The sequence below is a fragment of the Vulpes lagopus genome, chromosome 15, assembly GCF_018345385.1.
Source record: "Vulpes lagopus strain Blue_001 chromosome 15, ASM1834538v1, whole genome shotgun sequence".
Classification (NCBI taxonomy): domain Eukaryota; kingdom Metazoa; phylum Chordata; class Mammalia; order Carnivora; family Canidae; genus Vulpes; species Vulpes lagopus.
The window spans coordinates 42,245,163-42,264,193 of NC_054838.1; the positions used below are offsets into that span (position 1 = coordinate 42,245,163).

General features: G+C 41.6%; 1 long non-coding RNA gene across 11 annotated transcripts in view; it reads left to right on the forward strand.

Moving 5' to 3' along the window:
* The window catches only part of LOC121476229, an 80,322-nt gene that overhangs the window by 33,791 nt on the left and 27,500 nt on the right, over positions 1 to 19,031 (forward strand). For 7 of the 11 annotated variants that reach the window (XR_005983885.1, XR_005983882.1, XR_005983890.1 and 4 more), the window contains 3 exons: positions 4,360 to 4,438; positions 4,593 to 5,904; positions 7,832 to 8,027. This is a non-coding gene — a long non-coding RNA (uncharacterized LOC121476229). Of the gene's footprint in view, positions 1 to 4,359; positions 5,905 to 7,831; positions 8,028 to 19,031 lie in introns of all 11 variants that reach the window. The other 4 variants (XR_005983887.1, XR_005983889.1, XR_005983892.1 and 1 more) reach the window with 4 other exon arrangements.

Genomic DNA, 19,031 nt, shown 5'->3' on the forward strand with positions numbered 1-19,031 from the left:
TCTACTTATCCCTCTCCCTCTCTGACCCTCCTCCCCACTTGTACTCTCTCTTTCTGTCTCAAATAAATAAAATCTTTAAAAAATAAAATAATAAAATAAAAAGCAAAATAATGATTAACACAAAATTCAGGATGCGGGTTACCTGTAAGGGGAGGGGAGGAAGGTAATTTCGAAGGGAAGACAGGGGCCTTTTACAGTGTCAGTTTTCTATTTTTTAAGCTGGTGGCACCTATGAGATATTCAGTTTATTTTTATTCTTTAAATCATACTCTCATAGATGTTACAGATTTTATAATACAATTTTTTAAAGATTTATTTATTCACTTTAAAGAGAGACCGTGCAAGACACCTGGGTGAGCATCTGCCTTTGGCTCAGTGGTTGAGCATCTGCTCAGTGGTTGAGCATCATGCCCTTTTGAACATCAGGGCATGATCCTGGAGTCCTGGGATCCAGTCCAGCATTAGGCTCCTTGCAGGGAGCCTGCTTCTCCCTCTGCCTGTGTCTCTGCCTCTCTCTGTGTCTCTCATGAATAAATAAATAATAAATAAATAAATAAATAAATAAATAAATAAATAGTGCAAGATGGGAGAGAGAGAGATTGAGAATCCTCAAGCAAACTCTCACTGAGTGCAGAACTTGATCCCAAGCACTGATGCAAGGCTTGATCCCAAGCTCTGAGATCTGGCCTGAGCCGAAATCAAGAGCTGGCTGCTTAAGATGGAACCACCCTGGTGCCCAATAATACAAATTTTTAAAAATATAATACAAAATTTAAAAAAAGGTTTTATTTATTTGAGAGAGCAAGAGCAAGTGAGCAAGATAAAGGAAACAAGAAGTTGGGGAGACAGAGGGAGAAGCAGAGCCAGTGGCTGCTTGATTCCAGGACTCTAGGATCATGACATGAGCTGAAGGTAGATGCTTAACTCACTGAGTCACCTAGACACCCCATAATATAATACAAATTAAAAAAAAATAGTCTGGTAACTCAATGATGGACTGTTGGAAGACCAGATTGATCCTGGGAGAGTCATGAGTCTCTTTTTATTTTATTTATTTGTTTGTTTGCTTTTGAGAGAAAGAGAAGCACACATGAACATGAGGAGGGGCAGAGGGAGACAGAGAGAGAGAATCTTATGCAAGCTCCATGCTGATACGGGGCTCGATCTCATGATCCTTTGATCAAAACCTGACCCAAAATCGAGTTGGAGGCTTGACCGTCTGAGTCACCCAGGTGTCCCTCATGAGTCTATTTTTAAAATCCAAGTGAGTGGAGATGGTGGTGTGGGTTGCTGTGGCAGCAGTGGCTGAAAGGGGACCACATGAGGGCCATGTTTTGTTTTTTTTTTTTTTTGATTTTTTATTTTTTAAAGATTTTATTTATTTATTCATAGAGACAGAGAGAGAGGCAGAGACACAGGCAGAGGGAGAAGCAGGCATCATACAGAGAGCCTGACGTGGGACTTGATCCAGGGTCTCCAGGATCACGCCCTGGGCTGCAGGCGGCACTAAACCGCTGCGCCACCAGGGTTAGATGGAGCTTATAGGAATGGCATATACACTGAGTATAGGGACCAAAAAAAAAAAAAAAAAATACTGGAGATGGGGTCAGGCTCAGACAGAAGCATGGTGGCTTGGGAGGCAGGGGAGGCTCATCTTTCCAGACCCTTCCAACCCTGCCAGGCTGGTCCCTGTGGTTGTAAAGGGTCTCACAGAGAACATGTGTACCAGGGCCTGGAAAAGAAGCCCAGGCTTCTCTGGGCCCCAGCTCCACAAATCATCTCAGTACCCTGCCTCTAGTGAGTTGGGGCAGCTTGATCCTGCTCCCTGTGGGGGATTCTGCCCTGATTCCATTCCACTGGAGTGGAAACAGAAGAGAAAATGAAGATTCAGGAACAAGAGGCAGAAAAAGAATCTCTCCCAAGGAGGAGTCAGGGCTGCCTCACCTTGGAGAACTGCTTGGTCAAAGTCAAAGCCACTCTAGGGCTTTCTGAGGGCACCCTGCCTCTGAGGGCCAGGCTTCCACCTCCCTGCTTCCACTCAACAACTTTTAAAGAAGGAATCATCCTCAACACTGTGACTTTTCCTGCCTCCTTGCCTCAGGGCAGCCAGCAGGACTCATCACAGGTCATGACTCTGGGGGCTTGATGATGCTGGGTCCTAATTTAAAGCTAAAGACAACCAGGGGTCTTTGTTGGGACTGTTAAAACAGATTTTGTGTATGTGTGTGGGGACTGAAATTTAGAAGCTCCTTCTCCTCATACACTTCCTGTTCCTAAATCACACTAAAATAATAATCTGGTCAACCCTGATGATAGCTATCCCTACTACCCACCATTTATTGGTGACTGTCCATGTGCCCAGCACAGTTAAATAATTTCCTTACGTTAACTCGTTTTGTCATCATAGCAACTTTGTGAGGTAGGTAGCATTATCCTCATTTCCCAGAGGGTAATGCAAGCCCACATTTATCCAAATCTTCCCATCTGCCAGGCACTGAGCAAAGGTCACGTGTGGTCACACTATAGGGAATGTATAACACCATCCCCATATCACAGAGGAGGAAACACAGCCAGAGAAGTGAAGTAACTTGTCCAAGGTCTTACAAGCATTTGGATCTGAACTGAGATGGTCAGCAGGGTTCCCTCAAAGGGCTCACATCCTGGGACCTCTCGGCTACTGCAGGCCAGAATGAAGGTGCTAAGGAGGACTCCCCACAGGCAGTTTCCCCAACAGCTTTGTTGAGATATTACTATATCTCTACCTTCACCCCTTTATGGCATAGGATTGCAAGGCTTTTATGATATTCACAGACTTGTGCAACCATCCCTTCAGTGAATTTTAGAACAGTTGCATTTCCCCAAAAAGAAACCTTTCATACCTTCATCATCATCCTCCAGCTCATCCAACCTCACAGATCAAGGCAATTGTTTAATTTACTTTATTTTCTGTGAGTTTGCATGTTCTGGACACTTCATGCAACTGGATTTATACAATATGAGACTTTTTGTGACTCACTTCTTTCAATTAACATAATGTGTTCAAGGTTCATCCTTACAGGGACCTTGCATAGATGCTTCACTTCTTTTTGTTGCCAAATAATATCCCACTGTGAAGCTGAACCACTATCCATTCATCAGTTGAGCAATGCATAGATTGTTTCCGCTTTGGGCATCCTTTAAATAATGCTGCTATGAAAAAACACTCGTGTAAGTTTTCCTTTCATGTTGATATTTTTCACAGGTCTCCGAGGTAATGTTAAAGATAGACATTTGAACTTAAACTTCAGTGTTGTCCAGAGCGAAGAGTGAGCTATGGTTTCCACCCCTCTCTGCCTCTGGTGCTCACCAAAGTGTGGACCAGAGTGTGTCCTGTTGCCCTACTGAGGGAGGAATCCTGACCCAGGGCTGCCTGGCTCTAAGTTACCTCCTGGTTGACACTGTCCTTGACCAGCAGAGACGGTACCTATTCCCAGTGGCTGGCGTAGGGAAACAGGGACCCAAGTGGAGAAGCGGTGACTGGGGGGTGACAGACTGCCAGGCTGTGCCTCTGACCCAGCCAAGACAGACCTGGTCACAGGCTCCTGATACAGGGGGCTAATGTCAGGTGTGTGTTTGTTTTCTTTCTTTATTTTTTTTTTTAAGATTTATTTATTTATGATAGAGAGAGAGAGAGGCAGAGACACAGGAGGAGGGAGAAGCAGTCTCCATGCAGGGAGCCCCACACGAGACTCGATTCCGGGTCACCAGGATCGCCCCCCTGGGCCAAAGGCAGGCCCTAAATCGCTGAGCCACCTAGGGATCCCTGTTTCCTTTCTTAAACCAAAATTAGTTTCAGCTGGTTCAAAAGCCAACAATATTAAACTATGCTCATGTCATAAGTGAGCAAATGGAAGACAAAGAACAGCTTCTCTGGGATCAATGTCAGGACTGTGCCTCTCTGGGTCTTCTTTTTCTCACCCATAAAAGCCTACTTAATAGGTCATTATAAGGATTTAATCAGGTTAATACCTATGAAATAGTAACAAATGGATAATAAAATAATAACAAATAGTAACAAAAGTTACCAAGGTACTGAGGAACATGATGTCCTTAATGTTTAAAACTGACATTAGGGGATCCTGGGTGGCTCGGCGGTTTGGCGCCTGCCTTTGGCCTGGGGCACGATCCTGGAGACCCGGGATCGAGTCCCACGTCGGGCTCCCGGCATGGAGCCTGCTTCTCCCTCTGCCTGTGTCTCTGCTTCTCTCTCTCTCTCTCTCTCTCTCTCCTTTCTGTGTATTCTCATGAATAAATAAATAATATCTTAAAAAATAAATAAAACTGACATTAATTTTTATTTTGAATCCCATTTTTCCAAAGCTGGCTGAAAACTTGAGTCATCTTTGATGTCACCTCCTTCCCTGGAAATCTGGTCAAAGTGAAGACTGCAGTTCAGCAGGTATGCCGGGGAACCTGCGATTCTGCATTTCTGAGGGCCTCGGGGAATGCTGCTCTAGGGGCTGGTCCTGGGACCAGTTTGGGAGGCGAGGATCCAGAGGGGTTCCGGTCGAAGACGGTGGCCCCGGAAGGCCCTGAATCCACCCCCTCTACAGACAGATCTTTATGGGGAACTGAGGGCTGACCAGACAGGTTCTGCACAAAGAAACATAGAGGCGGGATTGAGAAGGCGACAGAGCCATGCCAGGTGAGGAGGAAAAGCCCCAGCCCTACCCCTGCACTGGAGAGGGGTGGTACTGAGGGCCTGGGAGTAGAGTCCTCTGCCCTGGGGCACAGAAAAAAGCTGAGGTTTAAAAGCACAAATAGAATATAAGGGAACTTGCCCTCCACTAAACAGGGGAGGGCTTGCTAGAACTCTCTCCGGGGCTGGAGGGGCTGGCAAGCCCTGTGGTTTCTGCTTCCCTCACCTTCATAACATGAATGGGAGCGGGGTTCCGGGGCCCTGACGCCCGGGGCACCGAGGAGAGCAACCAGAACATAGAGGAACCAGCCCTGGAGCCCTGCCAAAGGCTGGGGAGCGGCCAGAACTCTGTGGAGCGCGTGATTTAGGATGCCCCTCCGCCTTGATAGCGTGGATAGGAGCAGGGTTCCGGGCATCACAGCCTGCCTGCTGCCTCAGTGGGCCCCAGGGCCCCCAGCCCACACCAGCTCAAGCCATCCCACCAAGCTGGCGTCAGCACAGTGCACGCAGGACACCCCTGGTCACTACTCACCACATACAGCTCCAGGAGTTGCACCGAGGTGACAGGGGCAGAGTCCTTGGAACATTCCAGGCCCGCACCACTCAGGCTCCAGCTGCACTCCACAGGGTGCCTCTGCACAAAGTACTGTGGGAAACCCTGGTTCGTGCGTGTCTCAGATCTAGCCACCCCGCCAGGCCACCCCTTGTACCAAGCACCCTGGGGCGTCTGACCTGCGCTCACTTTGGCATCAGCTGTCCTGCCAGGGTGGGTGCCCTCTGTGCAGAGAGCCCCACACAGGCATAGCCTCCCCATCATCAACAATTGCTGAGCCTGCAGTGATGTGTCATCATCACTCAAAGTCCACGTTTACCTTGACTTCACTCCGACTGCTCCACGGCTGCAATCACACAGTACGTAGCCTTTCAGACCAGCTTCTTTCACCTAGGAACATGCATTTAAACTTTCTCCATGTCTTTTCCTAGCTTGATAGCTCATTCCTTTTTAGTGCCGAGTAACAGCCCATTGTCTGAATTACCACAGTTTATCTGTCTATTCGCCTACCGAAGGCCATCTTGGTTGCAAGATTCAGCATTTGTCATGTCTACAACTGTAGCTGCGCACCCAGGAAAGAAAAAATGCAGCCGGGTGCTGCTGTGAGGAGTGTTAACAAGGGAGGAGAGGGAATCTGAGGGAGTTCCCACATGGCATCTCTGTGGAGTCAGAGGTAAGTCTGCCTGCGAGACACAAGCTGACAGTTCCGGGGGCTCCTCTTCCAGCATATCTGATCCTTGCTCTTCCTCCTGGATGACATCCCACCCCACCGCACCCCCTGCCCTGCTGTAGGTGACGGAAATCAGGGGAAGAGAGGGGTCCAGAGAAGCAGTTTTTCATACAGGCTTCAAGCACCTGGTCTTTGCACTGGCCTCCTTGGCCCTCCTAGGTTGGATGATGGGCTGATGAGTAACAGTGCAGATTTTTTTTTTTTTCATTACTGCTAGACACAGGTGTCCAAAGTAGAAATGGCTCTTCACCAGTTCCCTGGCAAATAGGTGAGTGGCAGGGCTATAAAGGAAAATAGATTGTTTCTCAAAGGCATCCCCCTCCACCACCACCCCCTCACTTCTCAGCATATCCTTTTCTTCCTGCCCCCAGCTCAGAAATCACATTTCCTTCCTTCTCCCTATGCTCTTCCCTCAAGACGTCCACTGTCTTCTTGATTTTACCCAGGTGTTAGAAAAGAATCAGTTAGGCATCAGTCTAACTGATGAAGTTCTAATTCTTTCCAAGAAATTTGAGTTTTTATGGAGGATATTTAAGAATCCAGAAAAATCTCTGATTGTTTTTTTTTTTTTTCAATTTATTCTATCTTCTTTCTGTCAACAAGCACTATAAGCACCTGCCATATGCTGAAGTCCCTAGGTGCTAAGAACATACAGAGAGGCTTACATAGGTTCAAGGTGCAAATCTTGCCCTCAAAACAATTCAGCCTAGGAGGGAAGGATGTTAGAGGAGGTGTGGTGGGATTCAGGCAATGGAAATTAATACAACAAGGTTTGGGATTCTGTTTTGGTACAATTGTGAAAAGTGAATAAACATTTGTGTGAACTATACAAAGTACTTTAGATAGCTTGTGACCTAAGTCAGCATAGCAGGAGAGGCAAAGCTGCTTAGATATCAATGCTTTTTGGAAATCTGAGTCCAAGAAGTAAGTATTTTCCAGCCCTGCCTTCCCCAGTTGGCTCTCCCACCAGCTGAGCTAAAACACTGTGCCTTGATCTTAGTTCTGCAGCCCAGCCTGTCCACTCATGTTTAAAGTCTAAGGAAGTTCTGCTTACAATCAGATTCACTAGTAGGATTTTTCAGAGTACTGAGTGATAGAAGATAATAGTGGTTAGCATGGTTCTGGGCACATGGTAAGGACATAAATGTTTGCTGAACAAACTACTGTTTGAAAATTAAGATGCATTGGACTTGTATTGCAGACAAAGGAATAAATTCATCCAAAAGCAAGAAAGTCAATTGCATGCCAGTAGTTTAAGGAAATTCCTTCTCAGATGCCTTTGAATGTCCTCTTTAGGCTACTTAAATCAAATTGGAATAGCCTACCTTCTCAGACCATCTTCCTCCACTTCTGCGGCTTGACTCACTGACATGGGAGAGCATGTTTTTTCATTATAGGGGGAAATAATTGATGAGAATAATTCACGTCTTTTAAAAAATCTCTGTTTTCCTTTGCTAGATGGATGCCCTTTGTATGTAAGCAAAACAAATTAACCACATTTCTATTTTGCATTTAGTTAATAGTTATTGCATTTCTATTTGTTATCTTAGATAAAACCTAAGTGAAGTGACATTTACAATATCTTGCTCAAGATCGTTAACATTTATTTGTTTTATCCTGTTTTATGTGTTTAAGAAAAAAACTAAGCACAAGCTATAAAAGAGATGTTATTTCCCAGAGGGGAGATGGGTGAGGGGACGGATGAAAGAGGTGATAGGGATTAAGGAGCGCACTTGTGGTGAGCACCGGTGCTGTATGAAATTGTTGACTCACTATATTGTATAACTGAAACTAACATAACATTGAATGTTAACTATACTGGAATTAAAATGAAAAAAAAAAGATGTGATTTCTTTCTATGTACTTTCAGGCAACTGTGTTCTTTGGTCTGCCTTCCATAACTGTGCTAAGGCAGCATTATAGTTTTTATCACTAGAGAAAAACTCAAGATTTGGGAATGAGCAAGAGACTACTGAATATCTTTTCAATGAAAGGCTGAAGGCTCCGGAATTATTTAATTCCATGTGGAGGTGACTCTGACTAGGCTATTTTGTAAACCTGGAGAGGTAAGATTTAACTTAGTAGCAAACTGACAGCAGTGAAAACAATTCTTATCTACAAGAACATAAATTAGATGTGCCCCCATTGGAATAAAAATGACTATTGCTCTAATGCACAGAACAAGTTTTGCAAGGTCAGTTCAGCATTTATTAACGGCATTACAATTTGTGTATACAATGAATTAAAATTTTTGACATATATTCGTCTGACGTCTGAAAGCCATGAGTCATCAGTTTTTGAAAATTACCCTTTGACTTCACATTTAATTTGCACAGATTTTAAATTAACTGGTAATTGTACTGAATTGTGAATTCAGTAATCAGTAAGATGTAGGATAGAAATGTGGCCTTTCGTCATTTTGGTTGGCATAGCAAGATAGGCACAAGATATTTAGAACTTGAATGCTGGGAAATGCTGTCCTAAAATCCAATCCAAGTAGTGACAAGTTCCTTTCACCCAAATTTCTAATTTATCTGATAGTAATTCATGGGCTCCTATGTTAAGCCTGTTGAGAGTGGATACAACAGTGATGGTAATAGCTAAGTAGACCTCTGTTGTCACAGGGAGATAGAAAGAGCTTATGTCACAAAAAGCCATCCAGAATGAGACTGAGATCTTGGTGAGTAGTTGAATAAATACAAGACTTTGCAAAAGCAAAAACAAAGACGAATACCAACTATAAGGTAAGCTTGGTTGTAAAGCATTTCATAGCAGACAGCAAAATGGCTCTTACCATACAAAAAGATTTATAGCACTTCAAAAAACAAAAACCCAAAAAGCTAAGTAGATTCTCACCAGATGAACAACAAGCTCTACTCTGGTCAGAGCCATGAGAAGACATTTTCTAGAACAGCAGAATACACTGGGTAGGTTGCTGAAGAGCAAAACTCAACACAGAAATCTTGCTGTAGCACAGCACTTCCCACTATGTGGCCCAGAATAAGGGAACAGGAAGTATTTGTTGAATGAAGAACAAATGGACAAACCCGTGACCATCCCCAGAAGTCAGTTATGTCATCAGACCTGCAAGCCATGGTGTGCATCGACTAGGATTTGGAGGGCTAAGTATTTCACGCATTGACCCATGTCTGCAAATTTCTAGGGTGGTAGTGATAACACAGAATGAATTTACTTAAAATGGCTGAATTTATTGTAGTTTTTGCTATTTGCATTTTTCCTATAGATAAAAGTCAGAAGTATGGCAACTATAAAGAGGTGGCTTCTGGAAATTTTTGATGTTCTAAAAACATATATCTTCCTCAAAAAAAAGTCTGAATTATTATTATTTCTTCAACTCTTCTGAGCCCCACTCTTCTTTCTCTCCTTCTGCGTGTCTGTTATACAAATGTTAGATCCATTGTTCCATGGGGTTCTGAGGTTCCATTCACTTTTTTTTCCATCTTTTTCCTGTTCTTTTTTTTTTTCTCTTTTTCCTGTTCTATCCTCAAGTTCACTGATTCTTTCCTGTTATATTCATTCTGCCATTGAGTCTACCCAGTGAGTTTTCAAATGTCAGTTATATTTTTCTGTTCTAAAACTTTTATTTTGTTCACCTTACACCCTCTATTTCTTCACTGAGGCTGTTTTGTCTTTTGTTTCAAACATAGCTGTAATTACTCATTTTATGGTCACTACTCAATGATCCTTCATAGCTAAAGCCAACATCTGTATTATCTCAGTGTTGCATTTCTTTCTTCTTTCTTTTTTTTTGAACTTTCTTTTTATTTTAATTTTAATTTTTTTTAAAGATTTTATTTATTTATTAGTGAGAGACACACAGAGAGAGAAAGGCAGAGTCATAGGCAGAGGGAGAAGCAGGGAACCTGATGTGGAACTCGATCCCATGACTCAGGATAACACCCTAGGCCAAAGGCAGATGTTCAACCACTGAGCCACCCAGGCATCCAGAACTTCTTTTTTTTTCTAAAAAAGATTTTATTTATTTATTCATGAGAATACACAGAAAAGAGAGAGAGACAGAGAGAGAGAGAGAGGGAGAGAGACAGAGAGAGAGGCAGAGACACAGGCAGAGGGAGAAGCAGGCTCCATGCAGGGAGCCTGAAGTGGGACTCAATCCCGGGTCTCCAGGATCACGCCCTGGGCTGCAGGCGGCACTAAACCGCTGAGCCACCGGGGTGCCCTGTGTTGCTTTTCTTGATTGTCTTTTCCAGTTTAAGTTGAAACGGTTCTTCGCTTGACAAGTGATTTTATTGTACCCTACACAGTTTGGATATTATGTTTTGAGATCCTGGATCTCTTTTTGTAGGAAATCATCTCATTCAGTTGCAGCATAGGGGCCTAGATGGGGCTGGAAGTTCAGCTCCCTATTTGGCCCCACTGATACTTCCTGGTGCAGCTGAAGCCTTGACTCTCACTGTCTCATTGCCTTTGGGGGAGGGTGGAAGTTCTTTTCCCTTTTCAGCTTCTCTGATGGGGGTGGGGACAGAGGGATGGAGAATGCCAACTAACTGTGTCACCTGTGTTATTCAGTCTCAGGCTGCCTGGTGGGGAAAGCCAAGTGCCCTTGGGTAAATTCTTTTATATCTTTTACTTTTTCTCTTGTATCTCTTGTTTCCTTATCCTTTTTTGGTTCATGATCTGTGAGATTTACTGGATTTCAGCAGTCTTTCTGATGAATTATTTTATTTTGGGAGTCATTTTTCATTTATTTTATTCTTTATCATTTTTCATAACATCCCATTCTCCCTTGTGGCAGCGGTATTTTATCAAATCTTTCTAAAGAACACCAAGTAGATTTTTTAAAAGTATGATCTGTTTTCAGATCTCAGAATTATGTCTATTTCTTCGAGGTTCAGTTTTTTCCCCCGTTTGTTTATGTTGGCCTTCCTCTTCCATCTTGATGTTTTCTTTGTTTGAGGACTCTTGGTTGTTCACACATATTTAAGAATAATTGTTGGAGATAGATGGTGAAAGCTTCTTTGCCATTGTATAGGAGATCCATTTTTCTAATAAATGAATCTTGGGGACACCTGGGTGGCTTAGCAGTTGAGCATCTGCCTTCAGCCCAGGGTGTGATCCTAGAGTCCCAGGATCGAGTCCTGCATCAGGCTCCCGGCATGGAGCCTGCTTCTCCCTCTGCCTGTGTCTCTGCCTCTCTCTCTATGTGTGTCTCTTGAATAAATACATAAAATCTTAAAAAAAAAAAAAAAAATGTCTCCCTTGAATGAAAAGGCTATCCGGGAGCTCTGTGTATGTGGGCAGACCATCCAAGAAGGGCAGTAATCTGAGAGGTTACTTGAGAAGATTGACTTTTGGGTTCTTGGGCAAGGAACTGGCTATTTGGCTTGCTTAATAAGTACCAGGGTAAAGGGGCTACATTGAAGTGACAGTATTCTTTCCAGGAAGTTCCTTCTACTTATTTAAGGAAATTCTTTCTCTGTCTTTGTTTCCGTGTGTGTGTCCAAGATGTTGTAGCCATATTGAATTAACATTGAAAAATCCCATTGCATAAAGGACTGCATGCCTAAATCTTTGAAACTACCCTGTATAGAAAGCTTCTTTTGACTAATATCTTCTCTCATTAAGATGAGTGTTCAAAAAAGGGGGGGGGGGCATTGTCTTTGCAAAACTGACTTTGACTTTTTGCTCTTCTTTGGAGGTCTTAATTAGTAATAGAATGTTTCAAAATCTTAATTGTCTAAATAGTGCTCAAATTCAGATATTTGAGATTATTGGTCTTCCCTTATTATAATAAAAAAGAGGGGTACCTGGTGGCTCAGTTGGTTGAGCATCCAACTCCTGATTTCAGCTCAGATTATGATCTCAGGGTCCTGGGATTAGCCCCACATCAGGCTCTGTGTTCAGCAAGGGGTCTGTTTGAAAATTCTCTCTCTCTCCTTCTGCCCACCCCATGCTCAATTTCTCTCTCTTTCTCTCTCTCCAAAATAAATAAATAAAATGAATCTTAAAAAAATATATTTTAGGCATATGTTTTCAAGGCTCTGAAATGTCCCTAATAATGGGATGTGTTTTCAAGGTTCAGAATGTCCTTAATAATGAAAACCCATTAAGATTTTCAGAAATAATTAACTCAATTCCTCTTGCTCTAGGCTGAAATCTTTAGACCTTTTGTGGACATCTTAAGATTTTGCTCTTCCTCTCTCAGTAAAACATTTCCATACCTATTACGCTATTGGGAATTTCTTTTTTACATCTGACCTGCTCCACTTTGAGCTTGTCTCCTTTCTTTTGTCTCCTGACATTTTTAAGGAGAGTAAAACAGCCTGGAAGCATTCACATAATTGCCTAAAGAAGTTACTACTTCATTGTCTGACTTTTGAAAAATGCCAAGAGTTATTATCATTAAAGTTGAATAATGTCATAGAATGATAATTAATTTGATTCTTAACTGTTCAGTGTCATTTCCCTCCACAAAGAAGTAATCAAATATATAATATGTAGTGTATTGGTTGGGAGCATGGGGTTTCATGTTGGTCAGACCTGAGTCTCCATCCTGGCTTTACCACTTGCTAGCTATGTCTCCTGAGGTACAATGCTTAAGTTTCTTAAACCTCAGTTTCCTCTTTTGTGAATTGGGATGATAATGCTGCCTCCTTGTGTGGCTGTGAGATTTAAACAGATACTTCCTATAAAAAGGGCTCCACACATAATAGGTGCCTCATAACTATTTGTTTTTATCATTTATTAACTACAATAGGCCAATTTTGTTAAAGCTGAGCAATGAGATGTTATGTAATAGATAATTATCCTTATGAATTATTTAAGAGAAAATCTGTCATTCTCATTACTCTATGTGGCCAAATTTGAAAGCAATGATGGTGATTTTATTTATTTTTAAAAATATTTCTTTAAGTCCAGAAGAAGAGAGAATACATTGAATGTCTTTATAAACTAAACAATTTTTATTCTCAATTACTTCTGGCTTTGCTCATTTCACAGAAGTCAAGTGACCTTAAGTCCTGCTAAGCTTCACTGTGAAAGATCTTCAGACAATGATGTTTGTTGGGTGGCAACTGTCAGCTACCACTGGCAAAGTGGCTATCAGAAGTAATTGGAATAATTCTTAGAATATTTTTTCTCTGCTTTGGATGTCCATTAATGGAGCCTGGTAGAGAGACAATGTGGCAGTATAGAGTAGCAGGCAAGACACAATCCAAGGGATGAGACAGCACTACAGTCAGGCTGCCGAAGGAGGCAACTTCTCCGGGGTGAGAGGCTGGTGGAAGCATTAAGAATGAGGACCTCCATCTCTTTCTGCTAGCATCACTCTGTGCTCTCACATAGTTGGGTTGCATATGTTCTAATAATAATAGCTACCCAGCTTGGAAACCAGAGGATGAAACTGGAACCCTCCAGATATAAGGGAGAATAATCTATGGAAACAAAATGATAGCACAATAACCTCTCACATTTGTTGTTTCTAAAACTGTGAGCAGGGCAGCCCAGTTAGCTCAGCGGTTTAGCGCCGCCTTCAACCCAGGGCCTGATCCTGGAAACCCTGGATGGAGTCCCATGTCAGGCTTTCTGCAGGGAGCCTGCTTCTCCCTCTGCCTGTGTCTCTGCTTCTCTCTCTGTGTCTCTCATGAACAAATAGATAAAATCTTTAAAAAAAAATAATAAAATTGTGAGCAGACAACTGAGCTAAAAAATCTACTAAAAGACTTTTAGTAGACGCAGACAGCATTATTCTAAAATTTGTGTGGAAAAGTAAAGGTACAAAATAGCAAAAACAATTTTGTACAAGAAAAATTAAGTTGTAGAAATTATTGTATGCCAAATTTTAAGACATATTCCATAGCTACAATAATCAGGGCAGTGTGAGTATTGGTGGAGGAATAGACTCATAAATTAGTGAAACAGAATAGAGAACCCAGAAATAGACCCACAGATAACCCCAAATGCTTTTGAAAAAAGGTGCAAAAGCAATTCAATGGAGGAAAGATGGAATTTTTGCTAAATTGAACATCCAAAGGGGAGAAATAAATCTTGACCTATGTGTCACACCTTAAATAAAAATTAACTCTGGGCAGCCCGGGTGGCTCAGTGGTTTAACATTGCCTTCAGCCCAGGGCCTGATCCTGGAGACCCGGGATGGAGTCCCACGTCGGGCTCCCTGCTTGGAGCCTGCTTCTCCCTCTGCCAGTGTCTCTGCCTCTCTCTCTGTATCTCTCGTGAATAAATAAATAAAATCTTAAAAAAAAATTAACTCAAAATGGATCATGGACTTAAACATAAGACATAAAAATATAAAACTTTTTAATCGTTTTAAAACTTTTTTAAAAGGTAGGAGAAAGTCCTTAGGATTTAGGTCTTAGACTTGAAACCAGAACTATGACCCATAAAATGAAAAGTTTATAAATTGTGCTTCAAATTAAAAACTTTGCTCTGCAAAATACCCCGTGAAAGGGAGAGAAAGCAGTGTACAGTCTGGGGGAAAAGTCCTTGCAAACCACAAAGGGTTAATCTGTGATTTGATGAAGTCTATACTCTATTATAAAGGTTTGGTAGCTTTTTGTTTTTATCTATTATCTCCAGAGGTTTTTATTCCCACATTGTGCTAAGCTATGCTTTTTACTTAAAAAATGAAGCTTTTGGTAACTATTTACTTATAGTCAAATCATAATTACATATTTAGTACTAACATCATTTCAGGAAATTCTCCTTATACAAGTTTAATTACCGACTTTTCTTTTTAATGAAAAATGATACGGTGCTGTATTCAGGAGTTGTCAGTACAGCAATATCATTCTTTACCTCTGTTCTTCAATCCATCAAATGTTTGATACCTTGCTGTGTTCAGAAGGGACTTTTAAATATAGTTCACTGGCTGCTTCCATGCAAGATGCTTGCCCAGTTTTGACCCTTAAGGTCTGAAGAGAAAAAGTGCATGCAAATTTCAGAAGTGAAATACCATTTCATATTGTCCCATTGCTGATGTTTAATGTTAACAGCTGAATAGACTGGATTCCTTTCACCTTTTTTATAACTGCAGTTAATCCTCAATTGTCTTTCTTTACGTGCCCATGTTGGGGTCCCTTGGTTCTGAGCACAATGCTAATCATATCAGCAGCTCAGCCCTTGGGTCTCTCACGGGAGCCAAGTATCTCCCTTAAGGGGATGGGGAGGAATGTATGAGAAGAAATTTTGTCTGAAGTGTGCAAGTTATGTATCAGTATCACTCTGATGTCGATGACCAAGCTGAGAATGACAATGTATGGATAGCTCGGTCTGAAGACATGGCTACCAACTTCTCCGACTTCTTTACTAGGACACCTGTTAGGACGGCAGCATGTGACTGTGTTTTCTCAGGTGTCTGTAGTTTAACCCAATTTGAAATCCTTACACTCAAAATTTCCTGAAGGCATTGTGCTATATTTTAAAAATTCACATCCTTCTTTGGATCTTATAGCATATAAGCATATAAGCATATATGCTGTCCCACCTGTAACCTCCCTCCCCTCCTCACTCCATGCATGGGAAGGTGAGAGGGGGAGGAAAAAAGGTTGGTCGAGCAAGGAACCATCAAGGAACCAAGTGCCTCTGGTAGAAGGGAGGGAAGGCTCTATAGGAAGTCAGGAAGAGCAGGGACATGGGAAAAGGAAGTCAATGTTTATATGGGGCCTTTGTGACTGCAGGGTCATGGAGGGCACATGCTTTCCCCCTGCTGGGGTCTGAGGTGCAGTCCATTCACTCTCTTTCTCAGTTAATCTCTGAGCTTCCTATTCCGTGTTGGGGTTTGAGTGCCCCCCCCAGAGGAAGGGCTTGTTTTACACTCAGATGAATTCCCAGCGACCGTGTGTGTGTGTGTGTGTGTGTGTGTGTGTGTGTGTGTGTATAATAGTATTTTCAGTTAACATCTCCTGCTGAGACTTGCTAGATATTTACCAATCCCATTTCCTTTTCCTGGGCATATAGAAATTCCTGATTTCCAAGCCTATGTTGCAATTAGCAACATAGTGCCAATTGATCAGGTTCTAGGCAATGGGGTGTGGGTGGCAGTGATGTACCCCTCTTCTAGGCCTGGCCATAAAACTCCATACACAGTTGCCCATGCTTTTTCTTTCCTTTCCAGGGTGACCATGGAAGTTATGTATTTAGTATGATAGTGACACAAGATGTAAAGAGCCAGAATCCTGGTATGTCCATATAGCACTTTGTGACTTGGACAAGAAAGAAAGAAAGAAACTTTTATTATGTGAAGTCACTAAGACATTAGGGGTGGTATGTTATAGCAGCTATACTACTTGACTAATGTACCATGAGAACAATATTTCCTTGCCAGCTATACTCAACAAGGTACAGTTTCATGGAGTCAATTTTGAATCGAAGAATGACACTATCAGATTTAGTATCTAGGCCATCTCTCTCTTCTTTCTTGCTGTTATAATACGTCTGGACCCCAAGCTTACAAAAAATGAGTAGATATCAAAACCAGTTGTTCTTTTATTTCTTTCTTTTCCCCCAAAGTTCAATGAGTTCTATTAGGGTAATCATAGAGAAGATGCCCAGAACACCATGCAAAATTGCAATGGTTTGGGTTGAGATTTCAGCCAAGAGGAAATGCTGCATCCTTCATTTAGCAGATTTAAAGGGTTTCTGACCTGTTGTCACCCTTTCAGTGTCTCATTTTTATTGAAAGATAATGACTCATGATGCAATATTTTATGCCAATATCATAATTTCCATCTTTTATGTAGCTGTACTTCTTGTCCACGGATTTACTTTTCAGTGTTTTAGACACTTGCAATCTACCATGGCCTGGAAGCAGGTCATCTTCCTTCTGACATATTTTTAGAAGGTCAGAGTATTCTCATGCTATGTCACAGTGCCTACGTCATTCACCTCACTTCATCTCATCACCAAGGCCTGTTATTATCTCACATCATTACAAGAAGGGTGAGTACAGTACAATAAAGTATTTCGAGGGAGAGAAATTACATTCACATAACTTTTATTGCAGTATATTGTTCCATTTTATCATGAGTTTTTGTTAATTTCTTATTGTGCCTAACTTCTAAATTAAAGTTCATCATATATATGCATGTATAGGAAAAAAACTATAGTATATATAGGATTCACCACTTTCCATAGTTTTAGGCATCCCCTGAGGGTCTTGGAACATAGCCTCCAAGGTGAAGTGGGGGTAGCGGAGCTACTGTGTTTTAGGAGTCTTAAAAGATTCAATCATCCCCATATTTATTGTATTCATCAAATGCAAATCCTAGGATTTGTCATACTCTCTCTCTTATACCAGTTCTCAATATTTATTCCCAATTTTCCATGGCCATGACAAGAAAGAAACCCTTGAGGGCTCTCTTTTGCCATTTGTAGGCTTTGTGTATCCTAGACAATTCCCTCAGTCACTCATTTCCACCAACAATCTCTCATTACCATTTCTCAGATTTTTGTTATCCCCAAACTACTTAATGGTTTGCTCAGTGTACTCTTGGACCATTAATTTTAAGTGACTAGAAAGAAATATGATAAGTATTTAAATTATAAAAGTGGAACATAATATTAATGGTAAAAAATAATTCTTTCATGTCAGTGGAAGAGAGGTGATCTCATTGCTAACCTTTCACTAAGCTTTGGCTCAATAATTCAAGCATTAGCTTCTACATGCAATGTTTCTTCCCTGCCTCTCTCTCTCTCTCTCTCTCTCTCTCTCTCTCTCTCTTTTTTGCTGCTAAATTGGAAGATTAAATTTAAAATTATAGATGTTTGGGAATTTCAGCAGATGTTTGATGGCTCTGTCAGATAATTCTGTCCATGTTTGCATGGACCCAGAATTTAATGGAGAGGTTTAATGAGTATAGTACCTTGAAAACTCTTAAGTCCAAATGAAACCTGGTAGTTTGACTGGGTCTGGTTAGGAGTAGTGACAGATAAATTCCTAATCTACTCTTTGATTGCACTGCATTCTGTTGAATAGTTCTTCATGTCTTATTGCAGCATCCTGATGTGGCTTTTAAACATACCCACGATTTCTTTGCCATGTTTTCTCCACTGAGAAAGAAAATCTTCAGTGACCAGGGCACAAATGTCTTGGTACCACAGCTTGTTTTGCTTTGTTTTGATCCTCACACCTTATCTTCACATTGAAAACTGGCAATAATGCATCCCTGTAGTGATAAATTCAGGCTTGTCAAGGTAATTGAGGATATTGCTAAGATGCTCCACAAATTTGAAATGATAGAAAGAAATGGTCTTTATTGGTATTATCGATGTCATGGAGGGATTTCCCCATCCCTATTTCATAGCTCCTGAGAGCACATTTTCCTCTGCCAACCAGTATTTACCAGCCAGGAAAGCAGGGTTTTATATTCACCGTACACTTCTTGGCAGAACATGCTAACAATGTATACGACTCAAGAACTGCGAGATGATCATAGTATAATTTTCACTATCGCATTAAACATAAAACTGCAATCAAAAGGCAATATGGTAGATGGCTAACGCATTTCTAAAAACCAAGCCAGTGTGTGGATTTGCATTTAGGGGATCTATTCTTCTAATCTTTTTTTAAAAAAATATTTATTTATTCATGAGAGACACACAGAGAGAGAGGCAGAGACACAGGCTGAGGGAGAAGCAGGCTCCATGCAGGGAGCCTGATGTGGTACTCCATCCTGGGTCTCCAGGATCACGCCCTGGGCCGAAGGCAGCGCTAAACCGCTGAGCCACCGTGGCTGCCCCTATTCTTCTAATCTTGTAACAATCTGGGCCTCTGTCAGAATTGAGCACAACACATCTCCAGTCTATCTAATGGTTCCATAATCATTTAAAAATCTCTTCTGTGTTATGGGTTTTCTGTATTACAATAACCAAAAGTCACCAAACACTTTCATTATATATTTACTATACAGCATTAGCTGAAAGATAAAACCATTCCCGGCATGCAATATTTGATGAATATCTTCCACATCACACAACACTGGTTCTTATGTGATTTCTGACACCACTATCTTTTAATATAGATATTGAGCAGTCATTAACATTGGGTGACTACTAGTACAAGCACATCCTTT